Source organism: Lissotriton helveticus, chromosome 11 (genome assembly GCF_964261635.1).
Source record: "Lissotriton helveticus chromosome 11, aLisHel1.1, whole genome shotgun sequence".
NCBI lineage: Eukaryota > Metazoa > Chordata > Amphibia > Caudata > Salamandridae > Lissotriton > Lissotriton helveticus.
Window position 1 is genome coordinate 891,067,713 of NC_136072.1, and position 15,208 is coordinate 891,082,920.

Sequence of the window (15,208 nt, forward strand, 5' to 3'; positions counted from 1 at the left end):
GAAAAATCACACAGATGAGGCCCTTGAGCAGATACATAGGCAGGGGTAATAACGCGTAATCAACAAGAAAGAACCCTACTGCCTTAAAGATTTTTTTGAAAAAATACTACGCGTCAAGAATACAATACAAGAACAGCAATGCCACATCTCCCCAGGCTAGAAGAGTGTGCTAGAGGCCAAAGGGGCCAGGCATATTGCAGGGCACTAACAGACCAGATTTTTTGAACCAATTATATCAAATTTGTCGTAACAATTCTCAAGTTAGCAAAAGACTTAGGGGCATATTACCAAGGGCCTTATCGCCGCTTTAGCGGGAATTTTTCCCGCTAAAGCGGCGATAATTTTATTGCCCCATTACCTAGCTGTCGCTAACACCAGTTAGCGACAGCTAGTAGGAGATAGCGATCATCTTGGGGCCCACTTTGCATGTCAGCGATATTTATCGCTAATGACATGCAAAGTGGGCGTGCTAAGATGTTAGCGAATGGAAACAGTCGCTAACATCGCTATCTCCTATTACCTACTTTTGGAAATAATCGCGCTAAGCGCGATTATCTCCAAAAGCTAACGCCTGCCCAGAGCAGTTCTTAGCCATGTTATCCAATGGTAGGTGGATAACATGGCTAAGAGCATTTGCTCGGTAATGCATGAATATCGCGGACTTTACAGCGATATTCATGCATTTCGGCCGATTTTTATCGCTTAGTAGATACACCTTGATAATTGCAAGGTTTCTAAGCGATAAAAATAGGCGAAGCACGGCGATAAAATTATTGCCTCTAACCAAGCTTAGCGATAATTATCGCTTATCCTTCGTAATATGCCCCTTAATTCAAAAACATTTGATAAAATTACAATGTAATCAAGAAAAACCGAGGAGCAGCACTTAATCTAAAACCCACTTATACTCTCAAACAAATTCATACTCATTCATTCGCACATACATAAAAAACACACGTGTCCTACAGTCTCAAAAACATCCATGAATCTCCCCCCACAGAGTCTAATAACAGTATAGTGGCTATCCTGGAAAAAAGAAGGCAGCTAAACTACTGACTTAAACTGGCTGCACCAAGATCGGTAACCACACAGAGGATACCGTATGGCGGGAGGTAGCGTTTCTGGCCAATTTCCCTAAATTTGTATCCTATTATTCTAAACATTTGTCACTGGAATGGGGAATAAAATGTGGACACACAATAACCAGGTCCCCATTCTAGGCGCAAATCCATTGTGCCCCACATGTATCTCTTACTGCATAGAACACCTTCCATCCTCTTAAACCCATCAGTTGATTATTAGTTCATTGTTTATTGTCCATCTATTATCCAATAAATATCCATTGATAATTTTTCATCAATTAGTAATTTTTACACCATCACTAACGACCATTCATTCCCCATCAGCTCACCATTCACTGTCCATTAACCATTCAGTGTCTGTTCACTAATTACCATCCATTTACCTCTTCAAATCTTTCCACCCCATCCCTATATGTTTGTCATTCATTCACCGCCCACCATCCATTTACCACGCATTTACCACGCAGTCACCTAGCAGAGGGACACCTTCAGAAACAGGCACAGCTCAACAGAGGTGGACTTAAGAAATGGACACAGAACTCCAAAGTTACCCCCAGAACTGGACACAAAGCCACAGAGGTGGCCTCCAGACATCATCACAATAAGTGATGTGATTAGTCAGGTGTGCATACTGCCATTTGTATGACCTTGCTGAACCAACAAATTCTGTCTTCCCTCTGATTATAGTTGAGAGGGTTACCTAGCAGACTAAAGTCTGGAATGCCAGAGGTGGCGACCAGCGCCTGACACATTACCCCAGATGAGGTTTCCAATTGCAGCCACAATATGCAAGAGGTAGCATTCAAATTGTGACATTATATGCTAGAGGTGACTTATAAGGTGCTCTTGTGCCACTCAGAACTAGGAATAACACATCAGATGAGACTACCACAAAGTAACAGTCAGAGTTGGTCTCTAAAGCTTGCAACAATTCTCGAGATGAGGCATCCACGTAAGAATAATACAAATATATATCCATAGTGCTTCATATACTCCACCTTAGTAATTTCTTAGGGCTTGATTTAGAGTTTGGCATATGGGTACTCCGTCACAAGTGACGGATATCCTGCCCGCCTTATGTCCTTTTAATAAGGTAGACAGGATGTCCATCAATTTTGTGATGGTGTGTTATAAATTTGTTTTTGGCTGGAAAGTTGCCTGAAAGTAATGCAAAGTAGCACAAAGCACTCTTTTGCGTTACTCTGAGTCAAGGGGGTGTTCCATGGGTGGTACATGGGTGTACCCAAGTAACCACCCATGGTTATTGGCACAGAGACAATCTTCTAATAATAGTAGATGGGTTTACATCAATAGTTAACACCACCTTGAAGCAGGCTTTAAAAAGGAGAAATGCTTTCAGTTCTCTTAACTTCTCCTACTTTGCATGTGCGCTGCAGTGTGTAGCACACATTAAAAATTGGAAAAGCATTAAAGTCAGTCTATGCCTAGGGCATCATTTACAAGGAATTAACTCAGCGCGGTCCAGCAAGCCATTTGGCTGTGCCACGCTGCGTTAATTCCAAAGCACAGGGATGCGTCATATCAACAATGATATGACAGATCCCTTTGATCTCTCCTGCCCTCTGCACAATTTGCTGCCATGTGCCGACGCAGGCACTCTTGCACCATAGTCCAAAAATGTCTGCATTGAGGGGAATGATTGTTTATGTGCAGGAAGCCTTAATGCAGCACACATAGAAGTAAAAAAACGTCATTTTTTTAAAATTATTGTTTATGTGCAGGAAGGGAAATCTCGTTCTATGTGTGCTGCAGAATGCAGCACGCATAGAAAGAGGAAAAAAACGTGGAGAAATGAAAACATTTCTCCTCGTTGTGCCTCCCTATGCCTGTCCTGTAACATTCAGACGCATTCCCAGGTTTACCATTTCTCGTAAATCTGCGAATGTGTCAGGTTCCATGGGTGTTTTGCTCGGGTACCCCCACAGCAACAGCCATGGAATGCCCCTTTCACGCAAAGAGCTGCGTGTAAAAGGACGGTATTTATGAGGACAGGAAAAGGCACGCAGGGTGGCTTTTCATGTCCTTGTAAATATGGGGCAACATAATGCGTCACCAGTGCATCTCAAAAAGTAACGCGCAGGCAGCGCAAGGGGATTGTAATAAATCCCATAATATTTTGTACTGGAAGGGTACTCTTCCAATACAAAACCTTTGCTAAAATCAAGCAGACACTTTTGTACTATGGTGCAATGGAGGGTGCGTGGCGCTTGTCAGTCTAATTTTGCGCCAGCGCTAGGGAGAGAGCAGAATAGTGCCATATCTCTGTAGATATAGCGCTTTCTTGTTCTCTACCTGTTCCACAGCGCAGCAACTTTGGTTGTTGTGCTGCATTGCGTGACAGTTTGGTAAATATGGGCAGGATCCGGCCCTAAGTGTTGTACTAGTCCTCAGCTTAGTGACCTCAAAAGTTGGAAGTTGAGCAGGATTTAAACTTGTAACCTGCACATTTCAGCACAGAGTGTTCATCTCACTGAGCCATGCTTTCAGAAAAAAGTGCCAAACTTTGTATACTTGTATGACCATTTTATCTGCTGATCCCAGTACCTCTCTTCCTGTGTTCACAAATTGCTTTTGCTCTGCACTCAGTAGATGCAGATCCCTTACAACCTTTTGTGCATTGTATTCTAAACCCAGATAAGTGACTGGGGGTGAATGTTTTGCCATTGTGCAACATTCCGTCCATCATCTTGTGTGTTTTGCTGTTCACCCTATGTGGGAAGGGTATGCCCAGACGTGGGTCCCGTGCTCACTACGCTACTGGAGTCAAGATATCCTGGCTGAAGATGGCTGATAGCCAGAAACCGGTCCTAGGATGCTTGATTCCGGTCCAGGAAAGACATGGCTTGGCAGTTCGGGCTGGACTGTTCCCATGAGGCACAGGGTCAAGACTGATATGCATATGGCCATTTCTGAACTGGGGTGGCTTGGTGAGCAAAATAACAATGGATTAAACCCAGATAAGTGACTGGGGGTGAATGTTTTGCCATTGTGCAACATTCCGTCCATCATCTTGTGTGTTGTGCATTGTATTCTACAAAGGGTGGGAAGATGGGGGTACGTTTGTGTGTTTAGATTGTTAGTGATGAGTACTGTGCTGCACCTGTTCTGTGTGTTTGTTGGGCAGCTTGCACTGCTGCTGACTCGCTAGACTGTTATTGTTGTACGAGGTTGTTTAATTTCTACAGACATTTACTCTATACAAACCCCAACATGACTGGCCTTGTCAAAGTTTGTTTGAATGATGTTCAATTTGAAAAAGCTAACCATCAGCTTCCTCTCCATTGCCACCACAAAAGCTCGGATTGCTGCCTCGGACATCCGTGGAGACGTGAGTGCCGTTCCCAACATGGCTGCATGTCAGAATTGTGACAAATATCGTTTGACAGAAATATTGTGGCCTAAATATCGTTTACAAAACTGTCGCTCCATTGGGTATAGTCTCTCTAAAAATTACTTCAATGAGGCAATATTTTTGTATACGATATTTAGGACACTATTTTGTCAGACAATGCTTGGTCCACAATATTCTGGTACCGTACCCTCCTGAACCCTTGAAAACCAAGCTCTCTGGCGCCGTAGGCGCAGTGGCAAATGTAGAGCTCATTTTAATTCTCATTTGCATCTTCATTTGCATCAAATGCAGGAAATCGCTTGCTGTGTTTTGTGTGTTGGTCTGGACCACCTGTGACAAGGATACACACACTGGAATCCATCGACCCCACCTGCTTCCCTCCTCTGAGCTTTCAGGCGCGTTGCATTGGTACTGCCTGACCTTGACCTTTCAGGTTCATGGTCAGAAGCCAATGCAAGTCCGTCTATCATACAGGACACCCCAGCCACACATACAGGAATCATGGAACTTTTAGCCATAACTCTTTACGCTCTGCCACAGTAAGTAAATGAATTTATTTTTCAATTTTTTTAGCAAGAAAACAAAAAAATAAAATAAATTGCAATCCAAACCTGCATGAGCATTGGAACCTGTGCAGAATTTGCAAATAAATAAGTGCAGGGCCCTCATCAGGAAACCACTGCATCTTGCACTTCCCATTGCCCGTGCCAGCACTGCCAATGACTGGACTAACACAGCCACTTACCAGCTTACACATAGGAGTGTGACATTTTAGACTATTCCAAGCAACCAAAGCTAGAAGAATGGCTTGGGAGGCAGGTATTAGTCATTTTTAAAAGCATATTGTGTTAATAAACAGTCGTTGTTGTGCAGCTCTCTAAATTTGACAAACAGCGCCACCATTTGGCAGATTGTTTTAAGTGCCGGTGTTGGCAATTAAGTGCCAGTGCCGAGCACCTGAAACCACCGGCTCAAATAAAGGACTGATTGGAACCATTGGCAAAGTTTAGTTGTCACAAATTCAGAATTAACACCTGTGGAGTGCAAAAGAAAGCAAAGGAATCCATCAGAAGCAGCACAATGTGTCCTCTGGGGTGTTCTCAAACCTTGTCGGAGCAGCTTGGAGCCAGTGTCAAATCAAATCAGGTGTTTGTTAAGCGCGACTACTCACCCTTAAGGGTCTCAAGGTGCTGGGGGTGTGGGGTGGTGGGGGGGTTCACAGGATCCAGTCCATCAAGAAGGGGGTCCGTCAAGAAGAGGGCCTGTCGACCCTGTGCGACACTACTTCACATAAATGGCGCCCCTGGTCCAGTGACATCTTGAGATAATGTTCCGGGATCCCAGCCTTGCGGCAAAGCTGCTTCAGAGAAAGACGCTGCAGTGGGAATAGTATACGTTAGAAGTAAGTCAGGAATATGCCATGTAGGTCTATATAAGCCACATCCATGAAAATGTTCATGGTACCTACTCCTTAAACCAATTCTATTTAAAGTCACTGTATGGCGATTGTATTTTTTTTTTAGGTGATCCCCGGTACCTTGCCTGCTCAGATATAAGCTGTTTAATATGCTTTCACGAGCCAAAATATAAATTTGCCAGCCCTTTTCCTAGCCTCATAAATGTTATGTTTGGAGCCAATAATGCCACCTTGGCAAGCTCCTAGAGCTTTGTTTTCAGGGCATCTCTAGCCACCTCCAGATGTCTATGGACTGAGGCATCTACTGAGTCCCTTGCAAATCTGCTATTTCGTACTCTTGAGCCAGATATTCCTGCAGCCGCTCCTTGTTGTGATTTGTAGCGTAGGAAAGAACCTCCCGTGTATCACTCCCTTAAGAGATTCCAAAAGGGTGACATCCCTTGTTGATTTATAAGAATTGATCAATCTTCTCTCTGAGTCACTCCACAAAGCCATCCATCAAGAGAAAGCAGGAGCTCTTGAGCCTAAGTACTAATTCAATGGGGGAGCGGCCTGAAAGACATTTAGGAAGAATATTCCAGTCTGCGATCTCTGAGAGCAGGCCAGGAAATTGTCTAATCTGGACTGGCTGTGGTGCGCGTATGTGTATCTGGTATTGCAGGGATGCATAATGAGTCTGATGTCACATAGGCCCATGGATTGTATCCAACCACCAATGGACGTATTTTGAATGTGGGGGAATGAGCTTGTGGAATCAAATCCTGCAACAATGAGGTACATCTCCCAATATCAAAAGATCCACCAGGTCATCCGTGACAGTTCAGAGAGCCCCCGAAGTGCCGCGTCAACCAATGAAGGCAGAACGTATATGCTGGCAATTGCCCATGGCCTACCTTTCACCATGCTTGTGACGGCCACCCAGCGGCCTAGAGGGTCAGTGCTGGCATCCTACAGCTCAAAAGGGAAATGCCTATGGAGTAAGATTGCCACTCCCCTAGAGCCCCTGGTGAAGCCGGAGGGAAACATTCAGGTAAACCCATGCCTACTGAGCAATTGACAGCTTGTGCCCTGAAGCTGTGTCTCCTGCAAGATAAAACAGCCAGAGCTCACTTATTGGCCTGCAACAGGATAGCTCTACTCTTAATATTGTTGTTCAGCCTGATAACGTTCCAGGATCTTACCTTGTAAGAGGGAGGGGACATGCCATAAGTCATGGTGGTGAGCATGTAGTGTCAGAGAGTAAATGGAACAAACAAGGGGGAGAGGGGGAGCCAAATAATTACCCCTTATCAAAACTCCCAAACCATCCTAACAACCCCCGCCCTACACTTCTAAAAACGAAGCATCTGTCGTCCACAGAACAAAACATGTAACCAACCATGAGGACTGGCTAACGCATTTATTTGTTATTCTGCTGTATGTGCATAATACAAGAAAGAGGGAGAAGTGTGGCAGGACAAGAAGAAAATGAATAATCCTTGAGAAATGCCTTCCAGGTGAATCCACAGGAGCAGGATGCCCCTGCATCAGCCTGAGGTGGTCAGAGCGGCTACGCTGGCATCCTTTCCCAGACTATCTTCAGCGCTCATCTCCAACAAGGGAATCCCCTCCCTCTTGTCCCGTCCATGGCTCAAGACCAGATGTCCAACATTAGACCCCCCCCCCCCAACCAAGGCTGACACTGGCTAGCCTCTGCACCTGCAGTGCCCCCTTCTCCTCCACTCACTCACGACGAACAAGGATTTCCAACCGAAAAGCATTTTCAGTTTAGCAGGGAACAGCATCATGAATGGGATTTACATAGCTCTCAGTTTCTTATTTTCGCCCACAAAGGACTTATGTTGCAGTTGTATCCTGGTAGTGCAGTCGGAAAGAGAAGAATTTTAGCAGAATCACTTACCAGGTTATGCTCCTGTCAAGCCAGGCGAAGGATAGTGTCTCTGTCAACATAGATGAGCAGTCTCATGATGACAAGGTGCGGGGGCCCAGGCAGGGCATGGGGGTCAGTGAAAGGTGGACATGCTCCAGCACAAAGCAGGATGACATTTGCCCTTCAGGGACTCCAGATTTAACTCAGGTTGTGATAATTGCTCAGGTTGTTGCCTTACTGGACCTCCAGGACCCCCACTAGATGCAAGTTGTTCCTCCTAGAGCATCAATTTGCATCCTCAGCCCATTGTTTCAGGACAGTTGTGGCACTCTTCAGATGAATCAGGTGCTTTTTAGGGCTCGCCTGGCGTTGGAGCGCGAAGCGCTCCCGCCAGCGAGTTCTATAGCCGCCTTCCTCCCTGTCAAGGGAGTAGCAGCTGTGAACGAGCCCGACACAGAGCTGGGAACGAGCCGACTCAGGTCCGTGAACGCGCGGGAACGTCAACGTGCACGTTCACGCGCGTCACGCTCCTGTCCTCCCGCTTCTCTGCCGAGGCGCGCTCCAGGCCGACTTGCGGTTGCGGTGTGCGTCACAGCGGCCGGAGGTAGGTAAGTGAGGGACGGGGGGTGGCGGGATTTGTTTGCTTTGTTGCTTTGTTGCTAGCTTGTTTAATGTTGCTCTTAGCAGGCCGAGAGTGATCGCGGCTTATTTATGTCAGGGCCCCCAGCCGGTGTTAAAGCTGTGTGTCTCACCGCCCGTTAGCCGCGTCTCCCGATCTGTTGTTTTCTGCCCGTTGTCAATTCTGGGCCCCCGGGGGGTGATCAGCTCGCCGTATGTCGCGCTGCTGCTTTGGCCGCGTCTCAGCCCGCCTGATCACTTTTGCCACGGTCCGCCACTTTCCTGCCGCAGGAGCCGGTCTCTATTCACGCGAGGCCCTGGTCTCTGGAGAGTCAGCAGGCCTCCGTGGACTGCGCACGTTTACCGCTGCTTCCCGATATCAAACCGGAGTTTCGCCGATCTGTGCCGCCCGGCCCCAGACCGCAGCTCAGGCCCCCAAAGTGACTTGGAATGACGGATTATGATTATGGATTAGTGTGAAGGGCCACACCGACCCTGGAGCTCTTCAACTAGTCAGCCATCACGATCGGCTGTTAGCCATGCCCCCGTTACTGCATTTTTAGTACATTTTGAAATGTAAGCGCCAGAAGCATTTTTTGGTAAAATCAGAAAATGATGTAGCAGATGATAAATTATGTGGCAAATGCGGCAAATCCTTAATTATGCAAAGAAAAGTGGCAGCATCACGTAATCCCAGTAGCCTTGGTTGTACGAGTCCTGCTCCACATGCCGTGCTTGATATACTGTCACTGTGCACATATTTTTAGTCACCATGTATAACATAACTGCATGTTATGTTGATAGTACTACTACAATTGTGTGGTGCATGCAAGTGCATTGTGTTAAAAGAGATGGTAGGTTGTGCATTGTGCTGGGCTCCTGTCAGTATGTGCTCATCTCATGTTTGCCCCTTTTCAGTAACAGGACTTCTTCATGTGGCAGAAGGGCTGCCACTTTGCACGTAAATGAAAAGAAGCTTTAAAGCAGCGGGTCACAGCTCCGTGTGTGTTATCTTCCTTCTCCATCCAGTGTCTGCTACACTACAAATTGGCAACTCCACCCGAACTTTTGTCCGAACCTAAACCTCCAACTGATTGACTCAAGCATACATCTAAACATGCATTATTTTGATATTTGGCTGCTGGACGACCTGGGAAACACTAGAAGCAATTAGTCACATTAAGAACTTTCTGATGGCTTATTTACACTACTGCAGAGAACCATTGTAGAAAACAACTCTTCTCCATTCTGCCCGACGAAACGTTGTATTTGTTTTGTGTCAGGCTACTTGGAGGTACACAAATCCAATGAAAATATTTTTTAAATGTCTGTACTGGACTGGGGTGCTAACCAATACTCTTCCATGCATTGAACTTGACTAATTTTGGGCTGGAGTGGTAAATTGAACCAAAGTAAACTCTAGTCATTTTTCTACTTGCTATGATTTTATTGGTGGTTTTCCCAGCCCTGCACGTTTATAATATAATGGTTCCTACTCTTGTAGCTGTCAAGGATCAGACGTTCACACCTCAAACAATCACTTGCAGTGCCATAGGTCTCGCATTTGCCAGTTAGATCTATTGACATTGTAAATGATAATGCCTTTTATTTATGTGTTTACAAAACCTGTAAGCGATGCTCAACCGCCGCTTGCAGGTTTTATAAACACATAAATAAAAGGCATTATCCGTAACAATGCCAATAGCTCAAACTCTCGCAAATGCGAGACCTATGGCACTGCAAGTGCTTGTTTAGGGTAGGCCTCAGTCTTCACCGTGGAAACCCTGACTTCAACCTCCTTGAAGCGGTCGGCCAGTGACCATAGATCCTGGTACAAGAGCGACACTAAGACCGCCAATGCGCCAATTTGTGTATCGGATACCAGCAATGTTTTTTTAAACTTGTTTTTATTGGCATCTGACACATGATTAGGGCACACTAAGGCAGCACTGGTGTAATGGAGCCACACAGACCTACAGTATGTCTCATATACCTTCCAGCATGTCCGTAAAATGATTGCTTGCCTAAATCTGCAATATAAACAGTAAATATTCGGACAATCACAATACATATCCTATATTAAAGTAAATCAGCAGCAGAATAAATGAACCAGCACGTCAACAGGGTTGAAGACCCTCTCATGCAACACCCCTTAATAAGGCAGGGAAGAGGAGTAAATTCGAGATGGAGTAAGGAACAGGGGGTAGAGGGAGAATTTTTGTTGGGGGTCAGACATGGCCACAGCACCTCAGACATGTCCCCAGTGTTGCTTTGAATCACAAATAGATGAAGTAACTCATCCAGAGTTAATGTCCGACACAACATTTGAACCCTCCCCGTAGGACGGCTCTCGCCCTAGGGCCCCAGATGTGTTGGGAGGGGGCTGTCGGTAACTCCTCTTCTAACAAACTGTCTAACATGCTCTCCTACAACTCCACATCACGCTCAGCATGCTTATCCATGTGTACTGCCCACAGTTGGCGCTCCTCAGCTACACTCCATTCTTGCATATCCACCGGCCATTTCCTGCTTCACTGAGCCATGGGCTACATCCAGTGGATGGTCACCCATCGCTTGGCCAGCACCAGTCCATGGAGTGCAAACTTATGGTTCATTTGGGTCCCATGTTTAGGTGTTAGGACCACCCCAAGCACACAATGATTGACGGAGGACTCCACTGGCACCCATGTGACTGCTCGTGATGTCCTCAAGACCGCCTGTGTTGGAAATGGCCCTTTTTGCAGGGTTATCCCTAAATGTTTTGCTTCTTCCTCCCTTGTTTTTCCTGACCGGTGGTTGTTGGCAATAGGACTCTGGGCACTTTACCACTGCTGATCAGTGCTAAAGTGCATATGCTCTCTGTGTAAATTGTTATTTTAATTGGTTATCCATGATTGGCATATTTGTCTCACCAAGAAGTTCCTAGTAAAGTGCCCTGAGTGTGCCAGGGCCTGTGATACAAATGCTACTAGTGGGCCTGCAGCACTGATTGTGCCACCCACATGAGTAGCCCTAAAATGGTGTCTCAGGCCTGCCACCGCGGTGCCTGTGTGCAGTCTGTGAACTGCCATGTCCACCTGGTCAGTGCCCCCACTGACCAGGCCTAACCCTTCCCTTTCTGTACACATTGGACACCCCTATGGAAGGCCCAAGGTACCCCCCTGGGCAGGGTGCAGTGTATGTGAAAGGTAGAGCATGTACTAGTGTGGGTGACATGCTCTGGTAGTGAATTACAGCCATTTTGGTTTTTCACTATTGTAAGGCCATCTTGCCCATAGGCTATAATGGGGAATGCTGTGTACAGTGGTTACCTGCATATCTTCCCTTAGGAGCAAGATAGGACATAAAAGTCTGGTATCCCTGAACTCAGAATTTAATAACACATCTTTTAGGAAAGGTGTTTTTTAAATCCTGTGTTTGAGAACAGCACTTTTAGAAAGTGGTGGTTCTCTTGTCTGACCTTTCTGTGTGCCTTGGCCTGTTTGTGAATTGACTGTCTGGTTTGTGAGTGACAGGACTGGGGGATTCCAGGAGACAGAATGAGTCCGCCTTGTGGTGAATAGAGAGATCTGCATCTAGATGGGAGGGAGGAGTTGCACCTGGGACCTGAATAGGACTGTGCCTGCCCCCCAACAGTGCCGGCTCCATCCCCTGTGGTGCGTCTGATGTCTCTGCCCTGCACTGTGAAAGGAGAGAAGGAATCATGTCAACAAAGGGCTCCAGGGCTGTGCTTTCCCTCCACAATGCTGGCTCCACCTCCTGCTGGGCGGCTGACTACCCTGCCCCTCTCTCTGAAAGGAAAGGAGAGGCCAGGAAAACAAAGTACTCAAGGAACACCCAGAACTAGTTCAGACCGGGCTCAGAGCCCTCCTGTACAAAGGGAACAAATACTTTTAGGGGTATAAGTACAGGACCCCTGACTACAGAAAATTAGATCATCCTGGAATCAAGAAGGAACCTCTGCCAAGGAGAAAGCTGAAACTGAAGAAGGAAGACTGTCCTGCTGTTGCTCTGCTGGACTGACCTGCCGTTGCTTTGCTGCCAAGGAGAGGGGAAGGACTTTGCTTTGTGCTGTGTCCCCTTGCTTGAAGGAATCTCCAAGGGCCTGAGAAGAGCTGGCTCCCTGTTAAGAAGTCCCAGGAACAAAAGGACTTCACCCCCAGCTTCCCTGAATTGTGCTGAGAGAGTTCTGTCCTTCCTAGTGCGCTTGGGCCAGTTGTGGTGCCTCTGGAAGTTGTACCTGTGTTGGGAAGCTGGAAGCCAAGATTTTATAGACTTTCTGCAAGTTCTATCACATCACTCGCTTGCGGAGCGCATCCCCGTCAGTGCGAGGAAATTCCCACTGCTACGAAGGCCGAGATCGTCGCAGCGCCTGTTGCCGCTGCCAGAGTCATTGCATCCTTCGTTTGCGGGACGCCCCAGTCCAGTGCAGAAAGATTATCATTGCTGCGAGTATCGTCACAGAGCCTGTCGTCACTGGGTGAGATCGTCGCACCGGTTGCTTGTGGACCTCATCACGTTGCTGCAAACATCGTCGCAGAGCCATCACATCAAGGAGCTGCGAGAGGAAGATCGCCGCTGGACCGCGCATCGTCGCCCCGGAGATCGTCGCAGCCCCCAAAGATCATCGCATCGTGCCTTTGCGAGCTTTTTCACTACGGAACCTCCGCACCGGAATCCATATACGGTATCGCCTCCCTCCCCATACAGACCGGATTCGTCGCAACACGTCCGCTACATCCAGCGGGGTTGTTGCATCGCCTCCCCAAGGTCTCAGGAGTGACGCATCGCTTGTTTTCCACCGCACCTGCTTCTGTTTTGGAACTTTGTTGCATTTAAAGGTACTGTTGGCTAAACGTGACACAACTATGAACTATTTTCACGCAATTGTGGATTATTTTAACGCAACCTTAACAACTCTTTTTGAAACCATATACTTGAACTGTGTATGTTGGATTTTTGTTGTTTTGGTCTTGTGCAGTTTAAATTAAATTCCTTTATTTTTCTAAACTGTTGTGGAGTCAGTCTGTAGTGTTTTCCCTGTGTTACTGTGAGTGTTGGTACAAATACTTTACACATTGCCTTTGATAAGCCTTGACTGCTCGTGCCAAGCTACCAAGGGGGTGATCAGGGGTTATCTCAGAGGGTTTCCTCCTTACCCTGACTAGAAGCAAGGGTCCCTATTTGGACAGTGGTACCTACCTCTGCCAACTAGAGACCCCAGTTCTAACACCGCCCCTCAAAACTCTTGCTACAATCTCATGTCATGTGGAGAGAGAATGCTGGGGATGACCCACACAGGTGGCAGGCATCTGAATAAGCTTGGTTGATTCTATGTAGATGCTGTGGAGTCAGATAGGCCTGATGTAAGTGGTAAAACTGAGTTTGAACCTCGCTTTACCAGCCTCTTCACTAGCCTGGGCAAACTCTCTCTCCCAGGCCCTTTCAATGAACGACTGTCAGAGCCTCCACCCACCTGTCCCAAACTACTGACACATCGATATGGTGTTCCCTTTTAAGAGCCTTGCAAATACGTGAGATTAAGCCCTGAGGTGACCCAGGGTCTTAGGCTTGGCAGGGAAATCAGTCCAGATCTCGCGAATCATTTGGGATACCTTGACATATTGCAGGAACTGGCTTTTGTGAAGGCTACGTTAAATCAGAAGGGAGACGGAAGAGCTAGTTATTTTAAGAGGTCCTACTCCTGTGCTCCTCCGAGTACTCATGTAAATCAAGGACCTCCTGGTAGAGCTAATGTTTTTGCTTATTCCTGGACCCATCTTGAATTAAATTGTTCCGGGGACCGTTGCCTATTTTAAGCCACCCTACACACATCACTAGTCACCATTTTTAGCCCACATGCACCCACCACATACGGCGCCGTCAGATCTGAAGAACTCTGCCAAAGAAGCCACCAGGCTCGTCAGCGCCTATCTGATGAGGAGCGCCCTATGATGAAGCATGACACCCTAATAGGTGTGTGAGGGCATTATGATCTGCAATTCAGATCTCCCAGTGACTTGATTCCTGGCCAGATAGCAACCTCGAGTGCATTGGCTACATAGAGGAACAATCTCCTTTCTGTGATTATTTTGGTGAAGGCTAAATACATACTGAGCCTCCGCCATCATGAGGAACGTACCGTTAACGTTGAGATCGCCAGCGGTATTGCAACTGCCCATAAACCACTGCATCAGGTCCATCATAGATTGGATCTCACAGGCTTCAGCCAACGAAGGGGCAGAAGTCTGGTGTAGTGAGACGGTCTTAGTATATGTGTTACCGTATGGTCCCAGGCCGTTCCCACCAAACAAAGTATAATGTGGTGATGGTCCAAAATACTCGCCCCCAGCACGAGACACCGCAGGAGATCTGCTTCTGTTCCCCATGCGCCTAGTAGATTCTTCTCCATGATCTGGTGACTCAGGTACCAGCTTAGTGTCCATTATGGCCTGGAGGATGAGTGGTCAAGTGGCTGCCCCCTCGTGATCCTCACGAGGCCGCTGGGCGTTTCCATCCGCAATGTCTTTGGTAGCTCAAAGTTGTTAATTTTGCCCTGAATAGTTGAGTTGTGGGTCTTGTCTTTGCCCATGTCTTTGGCCATGTCGATGGCCCCAGGGTTCCTAAATGAGCATTCAAGAGCTGTGCAATTGGGCGCAACCTCCACCCCAGGAAATTATGGAAGGTGACCCCCAGCCCATGATGGTCCAGGAGTTGTGAAGGGTAGAAGGGAAACGAGAGTAAGGGAGGGGTTCCAGTTTAATACTGCTCCCAAAGGGTCCTAAGCTAAACCATCAGCAGGGGGCCTCCTTTTTTATTGTAGAACCGGAGGGGCCATTGTATTTCTG

General features: G+C 47.0%; 1 protein-coding gene across 1 annotated transcript in view; it reads left to right on the top strand.

Moving 5' to 3' along the window:
• Positions 1 to 15,208, top strand: part of TESC (tescalcin) — a 468,355-nt gene that overhangs the window by 275,930 nt on the left and 177,217 nt on the right. The gene's annotated exons all lie outside the window — the stretch shown is intronic.